This window comes from Triticum dicoccoides, chromosome 1A, assembly GCF_002162155.2.
Source record: "Triticum dicoccoides isolate Atlit2015 ecotype Zavitan chromosome 1A, WEW_v2.0, whole genome shotgun sequence".
NCBI lineage: Eukaryota > Viridiplantae > Streptophyta > Magnoliopsida > Poales > Poaceae > Triticum > Triticum dicoccoides.
In genome coordinates, this window is record NC_041380.1 from 578255307 (window position 1) to 578276142 (window position 20836).

Here is a 20836-nt window from a genome sequence, read left to right on the forward strand (position 1 = left end):
TGGGAGGGGAACCAGCCCCTAGTGGGCTGGTGCGCCCCCCTTGGGCCTCCCCCTGCGCCTAGGGTTGGAAACCCTAGGGGTGGGGGCGCCCCACTTGCCTTGGGGGGCAAGCCACCCCCTTGGCCGCCGCCCCCCCTTGGAGATGGCATCTCCTAGGGCCGGCGCCCCCCTAGGGGTCCTACAAATAGTGGGGGGAGGGAGGGCAGCCGCACCCTAGCCCCTGGCCTCTCCCTCTCCCTCCCGTGACACCTCTCCTTCTCGCAGTGCTCGGCGAAGCCCTGCCGAGATCGTCGTAGTTTCCACCACCACGCCGTCGTGCTGCTGGATCTCCATCAACCTCTCCTTCCCCCTTGCTGGATCAAGTTGGAGGAGACGTCTTCCCAACCGTATGTGTGTTGAACGCGGAGGTGCCGTCCGTTCGGCGCTAGGTCATCGATGATTTGGATCACGACGAGTACGACTCCATCAACCCCGTTCTCTTGAACGCTTCCGCGCGTGAACTACAAGGGTATGTAGATGCACTCCTTTCGCCCTCGTTGCTAGATGACTCCATAGTTTGATCTTGGTGATGCGTAGAAAATTTTAAAATTCTGCTATGTTCCCCAACACCAACATGGTATCAGATGTTAGGTTCCCCTCTCTCCTGCACGCTGCAACTCCGTGCTAGCTACTCCCTCGATCCACCCACTACCAGGTCCGGCTCTCCTTGCCACGGATCCGGCCGCCTCGTCTCTTCTCACCGCGGATCCGGCCGCCCCGGCCCTCCTCACTACAGCTCTGGCCGCCCCGGCCTGCATCGCTACCTGGCTCAGCCCAGTTGCCGCTGCCGTCGGTCTTCTGCGACTCGGATTCGCACGGGGCCGGCCCCTCGCTCCGCTGCTCGCCCCCACCGCCCGGTCGCCGCCCCGCCTGTCCTGCTTCGCTGCTGCTCCGTTCGGCTGCTGAGGCTGCTGCTTTGCTCGGCCATGCGCGTGAGCTGCTTCACTTGGCTCCACTGACCCGCTCTTGTTCGACCACCCTTGCCTGCTGCGAGCCGATGCGGGTTCTTGCCCGCTTGCCTGCTGCGAGCCGCTCGCGTCGGTTGTACGCGCGCGGGCGTGAGCGAGCGATCGATCCCAATCGATCTAGATCGGGTCCTCTGCCTTCGTTGACTCAAAAAAAGATATCTCAATATGTCATCTTCAGGCTATGTGGCTGTTCCTCGCTGCTCGGTGATCTTTGATAGCACCAACTATGTTGAGTTTGCGGGTTTCATGCGTATCCATATGTGCGGCCTTCTGCTATGAGGCGTTCTCTTTGGCGAGGTAACGTGTCCGCCCTGCCCTGTTGCTCCGTTGGCTCCTATTCCGCCGATGCCGGCGGTGCTTGCTGCCGATGCTTCTCAGACTAATCGGGATGCAGCCAAGGCTCTTGATGATGCTGCAGTTGATACTTATGATCAGTAGGTATCCGCATATTCTGATGCTCTTTCTGTCTACCAGGATGATCTGTCTTCTTACACTTAGTGGTGCAATGATGATGCTCGAGCTGCTGCTGTTCTCACTGCGAGTGTCCTCCCTCAGTTTGCTTCGGAGTTCTTGGGCCTCGGCACTGTTGCAGCGATGTGGTCCTATCTTTGTCAGTGCTATCAGCCCTCTGGTGATGCTCTATACCTTTCTGTGGTGCATCAGGAGCATGCTCTTCAGTAGGGTGACTCTTCTGTTGATGAGTTCTATTCACAGTGCTCTGCCATCTAGCGTCAGCTTGAATCACTACGGACAGTTGTTTGTGGCACTTGTCGTTGTTGTCAGACTACGCGGTCTGACTTGGAGTTTCAGAGGGTTCACGGGTTCTTATCTCGTCTCCGCTCCGAGTTTGAGCTCCGACGTGCTCACTTGCTTGCCCGTGGTCGTGTTCCTATCTCGGAAGTGTTTGCTGAGCTTCGTGCTAAGGAGACCCGCCTTCGTTCTGCTGGGTTTCTTGCAGTCTCTTCTGTGTTGGCTGCTCGTGCTCCTATGTCGTCTGCTCGTCCCACTGCTCCACCTCTCCTGCCCACACCTTCAGGGGGGTGGGTCGCCCTCCTTATGTTGAGAAGGGCCAGTCGCGTTGTGACACTTTCTGTGACTACTGCTCCAGGCCAGGCCACCCAGAGTCTGATTGTCGCCAGAAGTAGCGAAACCAGAGGCGCTCCTCTTCCAGTGGGACTCCTGTGTCACCATCGACTCCGTAACTCACTAACCAGGACATTGTGCGCCTCAAGCGCCTTCTGGCTTCCTCCGGTTCTTCCTCGACGGGCTCTGCTTCTGCTGTGACTGGTGTCTCCACTTCATCACCGCCGACATCTACACCGTCAGGTACATCCTCGTGGGTTCTGGACTCTGGAGCCTCCTTTCATATGTCCTCTGATTCTTCCTTGTTGTCTTCTCTTCGCCCTCTTGATTCTCCTATTAATGTTCTCACTACTGATGGCACATCCCTTCTTGTTGCTAGTCGTGGTCTTCTTTCTACTCCATCCTTCTCTGTTCCTAGTGTTTCTCATGTTCCTCACCTTACCATGAATCTTTTTTCCGCTGCCCAACTTGCTGATTCTGGTTGTCGTGTCATTCTTGATACTAACTCTTGCTCCATTCAGGATCGTTGCACCAAGGCTTTGGTTGGTGCTGGCCCCCAGCGCCGTGAGTTAGAGGGCCTTTGGGAGGTTGACTGGATTTGTGTTCCTTCTGCTGCCACCACTTTTGTCAGCTCTCATGCTCTTGTTGCCTCTTCGTCCGCGTCCTTCCAGCAATGGCACCATCACCTTGGTCACATATGTGGCTCTCGCTTGTCATCTTTAGTGCGTCAGGGCCTCTTAGGGTCTGTATCTGGAGATGTTTCTTTACATTGTAATGGTTGTAGACTTGGCAAACAGACGTAGTTACCTTATCCTACCAGTGAGTCGGTCTCTCAGCATCCTTTTGACTTAGTTCATTGTGATGTCTGGGGTCCTGCTCCCTTTGATTCGAAAGGTGGTCTTCGCTACTATGTTTTGTTTATTGATGATTTCTATCGCTACACTTGGCTCTACTTCATGAAATCTTGTAGCAAAGTTCTCTCTATATACAAACGATTTGCTGCCATGGTTCACACCCAGTTTTCCACGCCCATTCGCACTTTTCGTGCTAACTCTGCTAGAGAGTATATCTCTCAGCTGTTGCGTGGTTTTCTCGCGAAACAAGGCACTCTTGCCCAGTTCTCATGTTCTGGTGCTCATGCTCAGAATGGCGTTGCTGAACGCAAGCATCATCATCTGCGCTGATGATTGCCGCTTCCCTTCCACCACACTTTTGGGCTGAGGCTATTTCTACATTCACCTATCTCATCAACATTTAAGCATCGACTGCTCTGCAGGGTGGTATTCCCATGGAGTGGCTCACTAGTCATTCTCCTGACTACTCAGCTCTTCGTATGTTTGGATGTGTGTGCTATGTCCTTCTAGCCCTGCGAGAACGCACCAAACTGAATGCTCAGTCAGTTGAGTGTGTTTTCCTTGGCTACAGTGATGAGCACAAGGGCTATCGCTGCTGGGATTCTGTTGTTCGTCGCTTACGCATCTCGCGTGATGTGACCTTTGATGAGTCTCGTTCTTACTACCCACGTCCTTCTTCCTCGAGCTTCTCTGTGGATGATATTTCCTTTCTTCTTCTTCCCAATACATCCTGCTATGTGCCTCATGTTTCACCTCTTCCACCAGCCCCTCTCATTCCCTCTTCCTCACCACCGACCCCCTCTTCTCCATCCTCTTCCTCCACCTCTCCACCATCATCTCCAGTCCGTCCCCCTCTCTCATCGTTTCCTCTCCACTACACTCATCGCCCTCGTACTGAGGATGCTTCCCCTGATTCTCCTGAAGCGCCTTCCACCTCTGGTGCACCTCCGTTCACGGCTCCCCCGGTTCATAACCTCCATGCTCGGCCTCGCCCCCGCTTGATCACTATTCCCCTGACCGGTACGGTCTCTCAGTTATTGCTGAGCCCACTTCCTATCGGACTGCCATGACTCAGCCTGAATGGCATCTTGCGATTGTTGAAGAGCTTGCTGCCCTTGAGCGCTCTGGCACATGGGATCTGGTTTCCCTCCCTTCTGGTGTTCGTCCCATCACCTGCAAGTGGGTCTACAAGATTAAGACTCGCTCTGATGGTTCTCTTGAGCACTACAAAGCTCGTCTTGTGGCCTGTGGTTTTCAGCAGGAGCAGGGACGTGATTACGATGAGACTTTCGCTCCTGTGGCTCACATGACCACTGTCCGCACTCTTCTTGCTGTGGCTTCTATTCGTCATTGGTCTATCTCTCAACTTGATGTCCAGAATGCCTTTCTCAATGGCGAGTTGCGTGAGGAGGTTTATATGCAGCCACCACCAGGGTACTATGCTCCTGATGGTACAGTCTGTAGACTTCGCCGCTCCCTCTATGGTCTTAAACGGGCACCTCGCGCCTGCTTTGAGCGCTTCGCCTCTGCGGTGACTGCCGCTAGTTTCTTGCCCAGTGATCATGATCCTGCCTTGTTTGTTCACACGTCTCCTCGTGGTCGGACTCTTCTCCTTCTCTATGTTGATTACATGATCATCACTGGTGACGATACTGACTATATTGCCTTTGTTAAGGCTCACCTTCGCGACCAGTTCCTCATGACTGATCTTGGTCCACTTCGCTATTTTCTTGGGATTGAGATCTCCTCGACCTCCGATGGCTTCTACATCTCCCAAGAAAAATATATTCAGGATCTTCTTGCTCATGCTGCCCTTGGTGATGAGCGCACAGTTGTGACTCCTATGGAGCTCAACGTTCAGCTCCGTGCCTCTGATGGTGACCCTCTTCCTAATCCCACTCGCTAACGTCACCTTGTTGCCAGTCTTGTCTATCTTGCTATTATGCGTCCTGACATCTCCTATCCTGTCCACATCCGAGTCAGTTTGTTTCAGCTCCCACCTCTTCACTATAGTCATCTCCTCCGTGTTCTACGATATCTTCGTGGCACGATCTCTCAGTGCCTTTTCTTTCCTCGCTCCAGCTCTCTTGCGCTCCAGGCCTACTCTGATGCTACCTGGGCTAGTGATCCCTCTGATCGACGCTCGTTGTCTGCTTATTGTGTCTTTCTTGGTGGCTCTCTTATTGCCTGGAAGACAAAGAAGCAGACCGCCGTTTCTCGTTCGAGTACAGAGGCTGAGTTGCGAGCCATGGCTATGTTGACGGCTGGGGTGATCTGGTTACGGTGGTTACTTGAGGATTTTGGTGTGTCTGCCACTACCTCGACTTCCTTACTGTCCCACAGTACCGGTGCTATCAGTATTGTGCGTGACCCGGTGAAGCATGAGCTCACCAAGCACATCGGTGTGGATGCCCATTTTGTGTGTGCTGCTGTGCAGGATCAGACACTCGCTCTTCACTATGCTCCCTCTGAGTTACAGTTGGCGGACTTCTTCACGAAGGCACAAACTCGAGCGCAGCATGGCTTTTTCCTCTCCAAACTCAGTGTTGTTCATCCACCATGAGTTTGAGGGGGGGTGTTAGATGTATATAGTTACTCTCTGTACATCCTCATTGTATAAGGGGCTTTTCTGCACTTTACCACATATGTATATGTACTGGCCTTTGGCCCTCGGTAAATCTAGTTGATGTTCATCCAACAATGGTGTCTCTATTCGTTTTTTGGTTGGACAGGTGGACCGGGACGAACCTCTCTGTTCATCTTTCCCTGCCCTTTTCTCTTACCGTTCTTCGCTTGAGATCTCCATAATGGAGCTCTATATTAGGAATTCGAACCTAGGTTTCTGCAGGATGTTGTCTCTGCCTGAAGAGTTGGAAGATTGGCACCACCTTGCTGCTATCTTCCTTGAGCTCTCAGAGATTGTGGATTCGGTGACATGGCCCCATTCTCATTCTAGGCGTTTTCGGTCAAGTCTCTTTATAATAAGTTGATGGAGGTGTTGTCGTCAATAGGTTTAATGGAGTTTGGAAGGCTCACATTCCCCTAAAGGTTAACATTTTCATGTGGCAAGCCATGCGTGGCAGATTGTAGGCATCTGATCGAATCCAGAATCGTAATGGTCCTGGCTCTGAATTTTTTGCCTTGTGCAGATCAATTGAAAACTCTAGTCATATCATTTTTCATTGTCCTCTAGCTTAATTTTCTTGGTGCTGCTTCAGAGAATGGTTGCGCGTGTCTTGGGCACCGTCTACTTTCGAAGATCTTAGGCCCTTGGCTTGCTCCCTGGTGGGGCAACTCAAACCGCTATTTTGGTTTGGCTTTTCAGCTATGTGCTAGATCCCGTGGACCACCAGGAACAAATTTATAATTAAGCATTACTTCCCTAACAAGGCTCTTGACTGTATTTTTAAAATGTCCATTCTTTTGTTGGAGTGGAAATCATTGACTAAGAAGGGCGACAATGATGCAGTGGAGCTTCTGATCTCTCGCATAAGGGCTACGGCGAATTATGTTTACTTTGTCTGGTTGTCTGTTTTTTTGAGATAGTTAGCTGATGTGTTGGTTGTGGAACCTTTGAGTGAAGCTTCGTGAGTTTATTAATATAAAGTTGGGCCGACTCCTTTTATCTTAAAAAAAGCATTAGCACAGTTGTCAATTTTAAATGAAACAAGCTAAATATTTTACCTGCTCGGAAGATAATTGGAAACCCTTAGCAAACTGCCAAAAAAGAAACCCTTAGCAAACTGTATTAACACCAGCAGCCTTTGCTTTCCAATCTCAATCTTCGCCTCAACACCGGTGCTCCAACACTTAAGAGTTACTCCCTCTGTTCCTAAATATAAGTCTTTGTTAGAGATTTCAATATGTACTACATACGGCGCAAAATGAATGAATCTACACTCTAAAATATGTCTATATACATCCGTATATAGTCCATATTGAAATATCTAAAAAGACTTATATTTAGAAACAGAGGGAGTATTTTTTAAGGGAAACGAAAGTGTGTGTGTTGGGTAGCCCAAGGATAAGAATACCTATCCATGAAATTTGTACATATATGTAGGGAACATCCACATGTATTCCCTCCGTTTCAAAATTCTTGTCTTAGAGATACATCCGTATTTAGACAAATCTAAGACAAAAATTTTGAGACGGGAGGAGTACGTGTGAAAGAACATGAGGCGTGCCTTACAATAACAATAACTTGCTTAATTAGAATGGTCTTTACATGGATATTAACTTATTTGTGACACATTTATCTGCGCTATTTTACCAGTATGATCCTTAATTTGTTTTGGAAAACAAACACAACATCAGCAGCCTTGCAACTCCCTGCAAAAGAGGAACACTTAGAAAACTGTATTACAAAATGCACTTAATTAGAATGGTATTTACATGGATATTAATTTATTTGTGACACATTTATCTGCGCTATTTTACCAGTATGATCCTTAATTTGTTTTGGAAAACAAACACAACATCAGCAGCCTTGCAACTCCCTGCAAAAAAGGAACACTTAGAAAACTGTATTACAAAAATGCACTTAATTAGAATGGTCTTTACATGGATATTAACTTATTTGTGACACATTTATCTGCGCTATTTTACCAGTATGATCCTTAATTTGTTTTGGAAAACAAACACAACATCAGAAAAGACTTATATTTAGAAACAGAGGGAGTATTTTTTAAGGGAAACGAAAGTGTGTGTGTTGGGTAGCCCAAGGATAAGAATACCTATCCATGAAATTTGTACATATATGTAGGGAACATCCACATGTATTCCCTCCGTTTCAAAATTCTTGTCTTATAGATACATCCGTATTTAGACAAATCTAAGACAAAAATTTTGAGATGGGAGGAGTACGTGTGAAAGAACATGAGGCGTGCCTTATAATAACAACAACTTCCTTAATTAGAATGGTCTTTACATGGATATTAACTTATTTGTGACACATTTATCTGTGCTATTTTACCAGTATGATCCTTAATTTGTTTTGGAAAACAAACACAACATCAGCAGCCTTGCAACTCCCTGCAAAAAAGGAACACTTAGAAAACTGTATTACAAAATGCACTTAATTAGAATGGTCTTTACATGGATATTAACTTATTTGTGACACATTTATCTGTGCTATTTTACCAGTATGATCCTTGATTTGTTTTGGAAAACAAACACAACATCAGCAGCCTTGCAACTCCCTGCAAAAAAGGAACACTTAGAAAACTGTATTACAAAATGCACTTAATTAGAATGGTCTTTACATGGATATTAACTTATTTGTGACACATTTATCTGCGCTATTTTACCAGTATGATCCTTAATTTGTTTTGGAAAACAAACACAACATCAGCAGCCTTGCAACTCCCTGCAAAAAAGGAACACTTAGAAAACTGTATTACAAAATGCACTTAATTAGAATGGTCTTTACATGGATATTAACTTATTTGTGACACATTTATCTGCGCTATTTTATCAGTGTGATCCTTAATTTGTTTTGGAAAACAAACACAACATCAGCAGCCTTGCAACTCCCTGCAAAAAAGGAACATTTAGAAAACTGTATTACAAAATGTGCCGACTCCGCTGGGGATCGAACCCAGAATCTCTGGTTTCGTAGACCAGCGCCTTATCCATTGGGCCACAGAGTCATTGTGTTGTTACTAACGGCACGCTGATAACAGCACAGTAATTATTTACTAGTTCTGTCGACTACAAGCCGGGAGCAAGAAAGAAAAGGTGAGAGTGCTCCAACACGTGCAGTTATTCAAGGAAATGGCTCGTAAATTCGCCTTGATTTCATCAGAATTTGTTTATTTAATTCGTTCATTAATTTGTTCTAATAGGGTTTTTTTCATGGTAATACGTGTCTCATTCATATTATAAAGAACAAAGTACCAGCCACGTAAAGACCGGCATGTAAAACTGAAAAGATAGCAGAACATCTTTGAGCTTGACACCAACGCTCGTCACCTGCCTCCGACACCACCACAGCAACCACCGAAAAAAAATGATGAATCACACCGTTGATATGCAGCTTTGCGGACCTCCAAGGTGGCTCACCAAAAGTGAAGCCCTTATCGTTGAACGAATCAGACCGGGGCAACACCCCGGACACGCCATCGAACTCCAGATCTGGCACCCCACCACGACTAAAACGCCGAAGGAGGAAACCATACCTGCCATCCACGAACCACAAGCCCGGCACATGCTTCGTCTTCCAAATGTCGTCGATGCAGACCACAATCTGCATCCGCTCCTACAGTACCTCCCAAGCTCCGCGCCGACGCTGGAGCAAACACCGTCACAACGGTGGAGCTCGAGGACACTGGTCCACCACGGGGATGCCGCCGCCACGCCATCCTAGCTTCAACAGACTGGTTTCCAAATTCATTCCCAACCATAGCACCGAAAGCCTCGTTAGGGAAGGATCCAAAGAATCTTTATTCAGCGCTGTCATCGTCACCGCCGAAGCAAAGACGATGAACAATCTAAAAACCTAGACTACGAGGGACTAAAACCGATCCACATGCGTGGATCCGGCGACCCCCCTCTCCACCAACGACCGAGGTCGCCGACGGAGGGAGCCGCCGGAGAGCGGCGTTGGAAGATCGGCCTCCTCTGACGGTGGCTAGGGTTCCAGCCGCCAGGGACAAGAGGAAAAATAATTTGTTCTAATAGCTACTCAGAGGTCTTTCCTTGCAGACTCCAATGCTTAATACGAAAAGCGGTTCTGATATGAAAAGTCCCAACTGACTATCTCCTTATTTTCTGATTGTTCTTCCGATAGGAATATTCCCTTGATCGGCTAACCTGGCCCAAGCATAACAATAGTGCATTTCCCCTTGATGGTATGATTTGAATTTGAATTTCGAATTAACATGTTTATAGAACGTCACTTTTCCAATATAATTTATCTTTTGAAGATTCTTTGAGAACTGGTTGAAGAGTTTGCGTTGACCTCTACTATAACTTGGTTTCCACTGGTTGAAGAGTTTTTTCTTTGTAGGGAGCCCTCCGTGTCCCTCTCCCGAGGGCAACTCGTGCAAGGACCCATACCCTAGCCACCACCTCTCTGTCCCCTCGCCGTTGCCACTTGCTAGAGGACTGGTGTTTCCCGCTGAAAGTAACGGTTTGCGCCTGCAGGGTACTAGTGAAACGAACTGAACCTGAATACAGTGGGTTTGTTCTTTATGAACTTCATCGGATGTGAGGTTCTTGGTAATTATAATAAGAAAAAAAATGTAATGTTGGGTATCGTTGTCTTTGTTGTGTCGTGCGCACTCTGGAAAAAAGACAATAATGTTGTTAGGGATATCAAATAAGAATTCTTTTTTCATGGGATCTTGAAGCATTTTTACTGTTAAGCAGTGGATTAGGAAGCTACACCATCTCTCATAATCAGCACAAATGGAGAGCTGTAATGGTTCCTGGAGGAAACACCGAGACCATCATGGGTGACTATGTTGTACAACTTAGAAATAAGGTTTACTGATGCTGTCCAGCTTTAATGTGACAGAGAAGTTGTGTTGACTATTGCTGCAATTTAGTGGTCATCTGTCGTTTCAGTTAAAAGCCATTACATTTAAAACTTATGAACAAAGGAACCACATATACTCTTAGGACCTCTTTGATTGAAAGGATATTTTGGTGGATTAGATTTCGTAGGAAATTTTCTAAGAAATCATTTGTACATTACATAGGAAATCTGCACCCACTCGAACGTATTTGAAAAAAAATGGTATTCTAATCATGTGTTTTTGCCCTAAAGTTCAAGGGGCTGCAAAATGGTGCGACTTTTCGCAGGCTAGCACCTTATCCATTGGGCCACTGAATCATTGTTGATAACTGCACAAATCTAAATCAGTAGTTCTGGCGATGATAAGCAGGGGACGAAAAGAAAAAGGTACTCCAACACATAAGGTTATTAACGGAAATAATTGCCCATGAAGTTGTACATATATGTAGGAAACAACTACATGTAATGTAAGTGTGGAAGCAAAAAGAATTAAGAGTGCAAGTGAATTCTCCACATTGCCCATCTCCTTTGCTTACCTTCTTTTCGTCCACAAAGCAAGGCATGCAAAGCACAAGATATGTTGAACGAACAAAGAAGACATTCCTGACGCAGTAACATCCTGGTAAGAACATGCATGACGTGTGCTTAGCCAAGCTGCTTGCCTGGTTACTGGTTAGACAGTTAATCTCATTTGGAACGCCAATTTTCTCTATAATTGTGTCTCCGCGCCAATTACCAACATACACAAACATCCACAACATTAACAGGGTTGTAAACTTGAACCCTGATAAAGTAACAAGTTTCTTGTCTGTGTCTTAGAAATGAGAGAAATACACATGCAGCTCCGCATGGACGAGAATAAAATATAAAAGTTGCACACAAGAGACGGTGCTACTACTCACCGCATCATGTACATGGCTCAGCCTGGAAGTTTTGAGTAGCATGCAACATAATAAAGGTACTCAGTACGGCAATCATCCTGGATATTTCTAAGTTTCCCAGTGTTGATGTTGTATGACAAAAGCTTCATTTTTTCCTTGTCAAAAACGATGATGACCCCTCTTTCCAAATCAATAGCGACAATCAGATAACCAAGCCAAGCCGGCCATTCATCGTGAACGAAGTTATCCCTTCCAAGTGCATCTCTCATACTAACATGACGCTTCAAAGACCACTCATAAGAATGGTGAGCATCAAGACTGAAAACTACTGCTGTATCACCGCTCTCCCCTGGAAATGCACACTGCAATAACCCTGATGATTGACCAAGGCAACCATACGTGAGATTCCAATGGACATCCGGCAACTCGATGGTAAAATGACGGGGTGGTATGCCAGAACCCATTGCCTCCAACACTAGAATATCCTCCTCTGCTGTGTACACATATAGTACTCCTCCTATAAAGTGGTGTGGTTCAAAAATCTGTATATGCGAACTCCATGCAGCATCCACAATCCATGAGGATAGGTCAGACGAGAACACCTCAAGTTTGTTGCTACCAATTGGCAACAATTCGTCGTCAAACTTCTCCTGAAAGTTGAAGACATAGAACTGTGCTGACCATGATGGATCGAAGGCCAAAAAAAGCTTTATATGTGGAATACGCTGGGTCAGGGTCAATGTGAATATCAGGAAGCGTCCTCCACTCTTGTGTTGCATGGTTGCACATGATGAAGCGGCAAATATTTAGATAAGTGTAGTTGCTCTTGTACTTACAAAGAACTAGGCCATTGCAACAATCCACAAATTTTAAATGTTCATGGTGCGGCAAGAAGGTAAGACCTCCATCAATTTCGTCATCATTTCGTGACAGGCTAACAAGCTGGGCAACAGGCCCACCTTTGCATCCATGAAAAAGACCAGTGGGAATTTTTGGCAGTTTCTGACGGTAGTGTGGATCCGAGGAGAAGGCAAGCCAGGCCTTGCAAACACATTTGAAGCGGCAAAAAGACTTGAAAGGCACCCGAGAAAGGATTTTCACCACTAGGTCATCGGTTAGACTAGCATCAGAAAGCACCTTCTTAGAGTCCATCTTTTATGGCAGATTCCTTTAACACAAAATTGGCAATGTCAAATAAAAATAAACCATTATTTGAATATGGTAACATATAAGTTATAACTGAATTCGATTAATTAAAAATCTCTTTGGAATAACGAAGCTGCTAGGAAACCAAGCTGCCGTTTAACTAATTAAAGAAAGAAACGGATCAAATAATGGTTTCTCTTTGGAATCATGAGATCTAAGCCATCAGCGGCGGAGCCAGCATTGAGTCATTGGGTTCAACTGAACACAACATTTTTTCGGTGGCGTTACATGCATACAAGTATTTCTTTGGTATGAATCCAACAGAAAGTCATGGCTGAACCCATCAAATCAGGATCCGGCGAACAGAAAAAAAAAGGATCCCACGTACTAGCCAATCAAAAGCCCACAACAAAGTTAGTGCCTAGATTTGTCTGTGTGTCAATTCTCTACGAGTACTCGGCAGCTGCCTCTCGTTTCGCTGAACCGCTTCATAAAAGAACTCAACAATCTCGTCTCTCATGTTCGGTGTTCCGCCATCTGTTGAGCGACAAGCCAACCACTTATCCAAATTCAAGGTAATGAATCACAATCCCCGCATTTCCTCTCGTTTATGCAGGTCCTATCTAGTCTAGTACGACACTATAGTATTGATTTTTGTCCGAATTTTCTTAGAGTCCATCTTTTATGTTAGATTCCTTAAAAACAAAATTGGCAATGCCAAATCAAATAAAAATAAACCATTATTTGAATATGGTAACAGATAAGTTATAATAAATTGAAATTTTCTTTGAAACAATGCTGTTGCTAGCAAAGCCAAGCTGCAGTTTAACTGAAGAAAGAAACAGGTCAAAACCATGAGATCTAAGCAATCTACCTCCACGTTATCTAGTTTAATTGTGCGTGTTGGAAAACAAGTATGATTGCCTATGTAGAATTCAAGTAATATGTAATACATTACATATTAACCCAGGTCGCTGTATCTGAGAGCCACCAACTTAGTAGTTCTATTTTTATAGAACAACTAAAAATAGGATGCAAATTCTATGTGCACCAAATCATCTAGTAATGATTGTTCAAATTACCTATCAGTTACCATTAACATCCTATCAATATTCAATACCAAGTTCCCACTGCGTGAACTGATGTTATGAGTTATGATCCATACACGTTGGGTGAGCTAGTCAGAAACATCAGACGAAGTGCTCATAACAATGAACCTTTTCCTGGAAAACGATATTGTTTTTTTGCTCTCTCGCAGATCTCTCTAGATGCATACGCTAACTCCAAAGTCATGAGCAACTGAAATCTATTGGTTAGCGGCCATGATGCATCGGAAAGGGAGCAGCTAATAGAGTTGCTTGATCTGAATCGGATCAAAACCCATCTAGGGTTTGGATGGGTACAAGATCCAGGAATGGTGAGGGACCACAGACCAGATCCGTTTGGGGAAAGCGGAGTGGGGGCGCATACCTGGGGAGGGTCGAACTGGCAGCGAGGACGGCGGACCGGAAGAGCAGCGCCGCCGGAAGCGCTCCGGCGAGGAAGGGAGCACCGACCCTACTTTTTTTTGAGGGAAAAAGCCTTTTATTTAATCGAACTCCACAGAGAGTGGGATACAAGTTTGGTCATGTGGCTGGCCAAGCCACACATGACACCCCTGAGCTAGTGATAACGAAAACCTAGCCAACTTATGAGCTTCAAAATTAACCTGACGACTTTCAAAAGAAAAACTACAAAGAAACTATGATGATCTAGTCCTGATCTCACTAATGACCGACCCATAGGAGCCTTTATATCCTTTGGTAATATCCCCTATTACCTGTTTGCAATCCGACGCCACCACAAAGCGTTGGATATTGAGGTCTTCCGCTAGGGCAATGGCCTCCCAGCATGGAATTGCCTCGAGTGTGGCTGGTTCCCATTCACCTAGCATCACCAGAGCTGAACTTCCCATAAAATCACCATTGCTATCCCTGCATATGGCTACAGCTAACCCGCCTCTATATGTCCTCATTGCTGCATCCACATGAATCTTGGCAAAAGTCGCTGGGGGCGCCTTTGGTCTCTGAACAACTGAACTTGTGCTTGCTCTTGTGTGACGAACAGATTTGGGGGCTCGGACTGCATCCAAGTCAGCAATGAAACGCTTAATGAACGCATGTATTGCATGTGGCGTCTGAAATATAGCCTCATGTGGTGTCTGAAATATAGCACCGACCCTACTGCAAGTCGGAGCATGAGACCGAGGGTGCATCTGGGTGGGGCTGCCTGGGCTATGGGCCGGCCTCACGCACTCACTAAAAAGTGGTACATAACACTGTAGGGCATATTTGCCGCACGCTAAATAATGAAATAAATTAAAACAAACCAAACCAAACCAAGCAAGCTTGATACAAATCTAACTTTTGCTCCATGCTAGATTGTGGACTAGCATGACCTCTATTGAGGTAGGCAGCGGGTACCCCTAGTGTATTCGTCGGCACCAAACACATTGGGCAATGACCATCAGAGGCCTAACTGCTAATTTCAATAATCCAGAAATCCAAGATACATCAAGTCGAATATTGATGCCCTATATTGTATGCTAATGATGGAACGGGATCAACTTGTGCAATTATTAAGGGACGTCAGGGGAATATTCATGCCAGCTTCGTGATCATTCCTACCGCGTGTTTAGAGTGTGACGATGGCGGAACCGCAAGTTATATAAGGGATGGATTGGTCCTTTAAAATGTGATGACCTGTTGCGGTCCAAGATGATTTAGATGCCACCGAAGTGGCGGAGACATGTGTGGGCTAAGCAATTATTTGGTATGTAGCCACAACGGTTTTTTAGATTAGCAAGCCGGAGACATGTGTGGGCTAAGCAATTATTTGGTATGTAGCCACAACGGTTTTTTAGATTAGCAAGCCGGATCGATTGGGAAGGTAGAAATCATGCACTGTTCGAAGGAAGACAATGTAGATTGTGTGGAGTTAGCCGGATCGATTGGGAAGGTAGAGTCATTATCCGAGGAAAGTGAATGAAATGGCACATGAAATAGCTAGGTTTTCATTTTCTAATCATTTTTTTAATTAGGTCGATGAGCCTCCTAGCTTTTGTTAAGTTCCCTGGCGGACCATGTAACTATTATTTGATAACAATAGAGCAGCATCAGCCTCCCTAAGAAATAGTAAGAAGATAAAGTAAATTGTTGTTTTTTGCTATACAAACCTTCTGTTCACTTAAATTTTATTCGGAAGTTCTTACGTGTGTGCAGGTTGATGTTCCTGCTAGTTTTGAAGCCATAGTGTTTTATTTGATCATAGTGAGTTCATGTGGGATATTATATCCTCGCTGTCCATGATTCATTCTGTTATCTTCATTTTCAGGATCTACAATATGCTTCAATTCATATGTTATATTCTAGATATTTTAGGGAAGATATCTTGATGGTTTTTGAGAAACCATTGTTGGTGTTGAATCTAAGGAATGGTGCAATTATAAGCTCATACTATCCTACTCCAAATTCATTGAACCTTTCCATCCAATCCTTTTTTACAATATGAGTGGGTGTGTATGTTTTGCGAGAGACAATGTCTTCTACTGGATAGACAAGGCACAACATTGTGTTGAATTGTAGGGCGGGGTGGGGGAGGACGGCATTCTTGCTCCGCACAAGAAGGAGGATATTTGCTACCAGCTCAGTTTCCTAGCCAACATAAAACAAATAAGTCTATTTTTAATTATTTTTTTATCCTCCGGTAAGTGTAGGCCTTATTTTTATGTACATTTGACCCTTAAATTCAAGTACCTTGTAAGTTCGTCTCCTAGAATGGTCAACCATCTAGGGTTTGGATGGGTACAAGACCCCAACAGACCAAGGAATGGTGAGAGACCACGCACAAACCAGGTTTGGCGGGGGAGAAGTATATTTCGAGCACATTGATACATCTCCATCGTATCTACTTTTCCAAACAGTTTTTGTCCTTGTTTTGGACTCTAACTTGCATGATTTGAATGGAACTAATCCGGACTGACGTTGTTTTTGGCAGAATTGCCATGGTGTTATTTTCGTGTAGAAATAAAAGTTCTTGGAATGATCTGAAAATCAACGGGGATTATTTTTGGAATATATAAAAAAATACTAGCGAAAGAATCAAGACCAGGAGTGAAGGAAATATGCCCTAGAGGCAATAATAAAGTTATTATTTATTTCCTTATATCATGATAAATGTTTATTATTCATGCTAGAATTGTATTAACCGGAAACATAATACATGTGTGAATACATAGACAAACAGAGTGTCACTAGTATGCCTCTACTTGACTAGCTCGTTAATCAAAGATGGTTATGTTTCCTGACCATGAACAATGAGTTGTTATTTGATTAACGAGGTCACATCATTAGTTGAATGATCTGATTGACATGACCCATTCCATTAGCTTAGCACCTGATCGTTTAGTATGTTGCTATTGCTTTCTTCATGACTTATACATGTTCCTATGACTATGAGATTATGCAACTCCCGTTTGCCGGAGGAACACTTTGGGTGCTACCAAACGTCACAACGTAACTGGGTGATTATAAAGGAGCATTACAGGTGTCTCCAAAGGTAGATGTTGGGTTGGCGTATTTCGAGATTAGGATTTGTCACTCCGATTGTCGGAGAGGTATCTCTGGGCCCTCTCAGTAATGCACATCACATAAGCCTTGCAAGCACTGCAACTAATATGTTAGTTGTGAGATGATGTATTACGGAACGAGTAAAGAGACTTGCCGGTAACGAGATTGAACTAGGTATTGGATACCGACGATCAAATCTCGGGCAAGTAACATACCGATGACAAAGGGAACAACGTATGTCGTTATGCGGTCTGACCGATAAAGATCTTCGTAGAATATGTAGGAGCCAATATGGGCATCCAGGTCCCGCTATTGGTTATTGACCGGAAACGTGTCTTGGTCATGTCTACATTGTTCTCGAACCCGTAGGGTCCGCACGCTTAAGGTTTCGATGACAATTATATTATGAGTTTATGAGTTTTGATGTACCGAAGGAGTTCGGAGTCCCGGATGAGATCGGGGACATGACGAGGAGTCTCGAAATGGTCGAGACGTAAAGATCGATATATTGGACGACTATATTCGGAGTTCGGAAAGGTTCCGAGTGATTCGGGTATTTTCCGGAGTACCGGGGGGTTACGGGAATACGGGGAAGAGTATTGGGCCTTGATGGGCTTTAGTGGGAAGAGGAGAAAAAGGCTGCGCCCCCCCTCCCCTCTAGTCCGAATTGGACTAGGGAAAAGGGGGCCGGCCACCTCTCCTTCTCCTCCTATTCCTTCTCCCTTCCTCCCCTCTTGGTGGACTCCTACTAGGACTTGGAGTCCTAGTAGGACTCCCTATCCTGGCCGCACCTTTGCCTTGGCCGGCCTCCTCCTCCTCCATCCTTTATATACAGGGGCAAGGAGCACCCCATAGACACACAAGTTGACACAAGTTGACACAAGTTGATCCACGTGATCGATTCCTTAGCCGTGTGCGGTGCCCCCTGCCACCATATTCCTCGATAATACTGTAGCGGAGTTTAGGCGAAGCCCTGCTGCTGTAGTTCATCAAGATCGTCACCACGCCGTCGTGCTGACGAAACTCTTCCCCGACACTTTGCTGGATCGGAGTCCGGGGATCGTCATCGAGCTGAACGTGTGCTCGAACTCGGAGGTGCCGTAGTTTCGGTGCTTGATCGGTTGGATCGTGAAGACGTACGACTACTTCCTCTACGTCGTGTCATCGCTTCCGCAGTCGGTCTGCGTTGGGTACGTAGACAACACTCTCCTCTCGTTGCTATGCATCACATGATCCTGTGTGCGCGTAGGAAATTTTTTTGAAATTACTACGAAACCCAACAGTGGCATCCGAGCCTAGGTTAATGATGTTGATGTTATATGCACGAGTAGAACACAAGTGAGTTGTGAACGATACAAGTCATACTGCCTACCAGCATGTCATATTTTGGTTCAGCGGTATTGTTGGACGAGACGACCCGGACCAACCTTACGCGTACGCTTACGCGAGACCGGTTCCCTCGACGTGCTTTGCACAGAGATGGCTTGCGGGCGACTGCCTCTCCAACTTTAGTTGAACCAAGTATGGCTACGCCCGGTCCTTGCGAAGGTTAAAACGGAGTCTATTTGACAAACTATCGTTGTGGTTTTGATTCGTAGGTGAGATTGGTTCTTACTTAAGCCCGTAGCAGCCACGTAAAACATGCAACAACAAAGTAGAGGACGTCTAACTTGTTTTTGCAGGGCATGTTGTGATGTGATATGGTCAAGGCATGATGCTGAATTTTATTGTATGAGATGATCATGTTTTGTAACCAAGTTATCGGCAACTGGCAGGAGCCATATGGTTGTCGCTTTATTGTATGCAATGCAATCGCGATGTAATGCTTTACTTTATTACTAAACGGTAGTGATAGTCGTGGAAGCATAAGATTGGCGAGACGACAACGATGCTACGATGGAGATCAAGGTGTCGCGCCGGTGACGATGGTGATCATGACGGTGCTTCGGAGATGGAGATCACAAGCACAAGATAATGATGGCCATATCATATCACTTATATTGATTGCATGTGATGTTTATCTTTTTATGCATCTTATCTTGGTTTGATTGACGGTAGCATTATAAGATGATCTCTCACTAAATTATCAAGAAGTGTCCTCCCTGAGTATGCACCGTTGCAAAAGTTCTTCGTGCTGAGACACCACGTGATGATCGGGTGTGATAGGCTCTACGTTCAAATACAACGGGTGCAAAACAGTTGCGCACGCAGAATACTCAGGTTAAACTTGACGAGCCTAGCATATGCAGATATGGCCTCGGAACACGGAGACCGAAAGGTCGAGCGTGAATCATATAGTAGATATGATCAACATAATGATGTTCACCGATGAAACTACTCCATCTCACGTGATGATCGGACATGGTTTAGTTGATTTGGATCACGTGATCACTTAGAGGATTAGAGGGATGTCTATCTAAGTGGGAGTTCTTAAGTAATATGATTAAATTGAACTTAAATTTATCATGAACTTAGTCCTGGTAGTATTTTGCAAATCATGTTGTAGATCAATAGCTCGCGTTGTTGCTTCCCTGTGTTTATTTTGATATGTTCCTAGAGAAAATTGTTTTGAAAAATGTTAGTAGCAAAGTTGCGGATTTGATCCGTGATCTGAGGTTAAATCCTCATTGCTGCACAGAAGAATTATGTCCTTAATGCACCGCTAGGTGACAGACCTATTGCAGGAGCAGATGCAGAAGTTATGAACGTCTGGCTAGCTCAATATGATGACTACTTGATAGTTTAGTGCACCATGCTTAACGGCTTAGAATCGGGACTTCAAAGACGTTTTGAACGTCATGGACCATATGAGATGTTCCAGGAATTGAAGTTAATATTTCAAGCAAATACCCGAGTTGAGAGATATGAAGTCTCCAACAAGTTCTATAGCTAAAAGATGGAGGAGAATCGCTCAACTAGTGAGCATGTGCTCAGATTGTCTGGGTACTTCAATCGCTTGAATCAAGTGGGAGTTAATCTTCCAGATAAGATAGTGATTGACAGAATTCTCTAGTCACCATCACCAAGTTAGTAGAACTTCGTGATGAATTATAGTATGCAAGGGATGATGAAAATGATTCCCGAGCTCTTCGTGATGTTGAAATCAACGAAGGTAGAAATCAAGAAAGAGCATCAAGTGTTGATGGTTGACAAGATCACTAGTTTCAAGAAAAGGGATAGAAAGGGGAACTTCAAGTAGATTGACAAGCAAGTTGTCACTCCCACGAAGAAGCCCAAAGCTGAACCAAAGCCTGAAACTGAGTGCTTACACTGCAAAGGAAATGGTCACTGGAAGCGGAACTACCCTAAATATTTGGTGGATAAGAAGGATGGCAAAGTGAAAAAGGGTATATTTGATATACAGGTGTTTGATGTGTGCTTTACTAGTGTTTATAGCAACCCCTCGGTATTTGGTACTGGTTCAGTTGCTAAGAGTAGTAACTCGAAACGGGAGTTGCAGAATAAACAGAAACTAGTTAAGGGTGAAGTGATGATGTGTGTTGAAAGTAGTTTCAAAATTGATATGATCATCATCGCACACTCCCTATTCTTTCGGGATTAGTGTTGAACCTACGTAAATGTTATTTGGTGTTTGCGTTGAGCATGAATATGATTTGATCATGTTTATTGCAATACGGTTATTCATTTAAGTAAGAGAATAAACTGTTGTTCTATTTACATGAATAAAACCTTATATGGTTACACACCCAATGAAAATGGTTCATTGGATCTCGATCGT

General features: G+C 45.0%; 1 non-coding gene and 1 pseudogene across 1 annotated transcript; both read right to left on the reverse strand.

The window, feature by feature from the left end:
- Positions 1 to 8522: 8522 nt before the first annotated feature.
- Positions 8523 to 8595, reverse strand: TRNAR-ACG. The gene has a single exon. It is a non-coding gene; the product is annotated as a tRNA-Arg (tRNA).
- A 1750-nt stretch (positions 8596 to 10345) lies between these two features.
- LOC119355947 lies at positions 10346 to 12496 on the reverse strand (annotated as a pseudogene).
- Positions 12497 to 20836: the final 8340 nt, after the last annotated feature.